The following is a 2,809-nucleotide window of genomic DNA, read 5'->3' on the forward strand; positions in this document are numbered from 1 at the left end:
TGAAAATGGTGTTTCTCGTTCCTGGTTTGCTGAATGAAAGAATATTTCTGGTGACATGGTGATTATGATAGAGGCACTTTTTCAATTGACAGCAACCAACATCAAGAAAGAAGTAGTTTTCCCTCCTACCAACTCCCAATACATTGCCAGATGAGTAATTTAATCTCTGCAGGTCAATTGGCAGGTTTAACAGCCACATGCACCAAGGTAAACGGTTGGAAATTGACCTACTGAATGAAATTTCTTTATGGAAGGAGGACAATGGTTTACAATTATTGAAACATAATTTGAGAAATCTTTACAAAAAATGATACCCGGAACATTAACAATGTTTATTTTTTGATTACACCCAGTGCTGCTAACTCCCTATTTTTAACTTGCAATAATGCAATTTGCATCATGTTTATTTTAAAATGTAGCAATACAAGTTGGTGATGTCCTTTGTAGAAAAAAATTCTCAAAAGTTTTTGCAAATATTTTTTTATTGCTGCAGAATTGGCTTTACCCAACTCTTTATACTCTTTTGTGTAAGTTGCTTGTCCCTAATCCCCAAGGAATGATGATTCCGGTCCAAATTAATTCCTGTAGCATGACTACCCTCATAGTTGTTGACATCTCGCATTCCCTCCACACCATCATTATCATCTTCCTCCATCAGTACCATCTATTCTCCCCCTCCCCAATCTTCCTTACCACCTCATGGCTCACATAATATTGCCCCCAGCCATAATATTAAAAACAATAACAATGCAGAATGAGGTGTAAAAGCTAGTGTCATCCCCAGGCTTTGTGCACTGTGCCTGGGTAGTTTAGGAGGCCTTGCACACCTTATGTTTTTCAATCGCAGGCTCCTTGGTGGTCTTGCCAAATTATCTCTAGTTCAACAGTTCCCAACCTGGGGTCCATGGACATAAAAGAGGTTGGGAACCCCTGCTCTAAGTTATTCATTTACCCATTTTGAATGGCCACAGGCCTGAGATTATTGCCAGTTGTTGGAAGCCTTGTATATTTTCATGGAGACTTGAACACCGTCCTCGAATCATTTCCTCCCTCAACCTGGTAATTTCTTGCTGTGATATTGCTCACAATAGTTTGGGAGGTTAGCACTGTTAACACTGTTGAAGCTAGCTGAATGTAACTGGAGCCTTGCTGCTGTGGATATTTACCTGGGAGGGGAAGGTGATGTTGGTTTACCAGTTCTACCAGTGGATTTGGAAGATGTCTGCTGTACTTTGCTCATTTGTTATAAACATGTTGGAGGACAAGTGTCACTTCTGCTCGGTTGACTGTAGCTTTGTGCTGGTTTGGGACGTGGATTTTCAAATATCTCTTTGCTTAAATGACCAAGGGCTTTGATGGCATACTCTGCCTTCATTGAGATATGCCTCCCAAGAAATGGGATGTGGTTTGAAATGGCTGTAATCTTCCAAGAAAGGAGAACATTCCAACTGTAGTAACTAGAAAGGGTTTCTTCTGACTGCCTGTCACGGGGATGGTCATCACAGGGGTGGTCCTTACTCTCTTCCTCCCAGTGGCTGAATCACAGTGTATATACTATATATCTGGTAGAGGCATAGTTGACTTGATCTTCACTGTATGTTAACTCCATGAAAAATATAGTGAGCAACAGCATGCATTATATTTGACCTTTTTTGACCTCACTAATGACTCTGATTCCATCCTTATCTGGGAAGCATGCTAAATTGTTCTCAAATTGCCTGGATTGGGAGGCATGCTTTCTGAGAATAGGTTGAGTGAACTCGGCCTTTTCTCCTTGGAGCGACAGAGGATGAGAGGTGACTTGATAGAGGTGTATAAGATGATGAGAGGCATTGATCGTGTGGAGTCAGAGGCTTTTTGCCAGGGCTGAAATGGCTAACGTGAGGAGGTTTAAAGTGACCATAGTTTTAAGGTGCTTAGAAGTAGGTACAGGAGGGGATGTGAGTGGTAAATTTTTCAAACAGAGAGTGGTGAGTGCACTGCCAGCAACAGAGGTGAAGGCAGATACAATAGGGTCTTTTAAGGGACTCTCAGATAGGTACATGGAGCTTAGAAAAATAGAGGGCTATGTGGTTGGGACATTCTAGGCAGTTTCTTGAGTAGGTGACATGGTCGGCAGAACATTGTGTGCTGAAGGGCCTGTAATGTGCTGTAGATTTCTATGTTCAAAGGTTTATCACCATCTAATGGCAACTACATACACAAATCACAATCTTTAACAGGTCCTTAGCAAACCAAATCTCAGAGCAACGTAATGTCATGCAAGGCTGTGTCAATCCAAACACGTCTTTAAATCTCACCGCAGTGTTGTACGTTGCCTCCAGCAAGCTTCCAATTGATGTAGATCTCATGCATAGGACAGACGGGAAACTCTTCAGTCTGTGACGCCATCACTCCAGAGTGAAGGTCTCTTCAATTCATTCAGTAAGTTGCTAGTTGTCATTGTTGCATTAACTGAAGTGTATGAGAAGAGTGGACCTTCCTTAAACAGTTGCAAAGTAATGGTCCCATTGTTCACCACAGCTCCCAGGTAATAAGTGTCCGCGATGTGTCTGGAAAATATAGGGTCCTATACCAGACTAGAGTTTTTATCTTTTCCAGGGTCTCAACATGGACGCAGTATTGTACAGTGGGGGGTAGGTTGATGAGGGGTCTTTTGCAAACACTTAGAGTGCCGTACTCTCAAAGTTACTAATGTTTGAGAGTAATCATTGCCATTTACTCTGTCATACACAACTTGCTGCTTTAGCTATAATGTGTGTACATTTGCCACTTCTGAGAGCAGGCTATTTTCTAAGTAAAAGGTTTC

The sequence above is a fragment of the Mobula birostris genome, chromosome 12 (genome assembly GCF_030028105.1).
Source record: "Mobula birostris isolate sMobBir1 chromosome 12, sMobBir1.hap1, whole genome shotgun sequence".
NCBI classification, from domain to species: Eukaryota; Metazoa; Chordata; class Chondrichthyes; order Myliobatiformes; family Myliobatidae; genus Mobula; species Mobula birostris.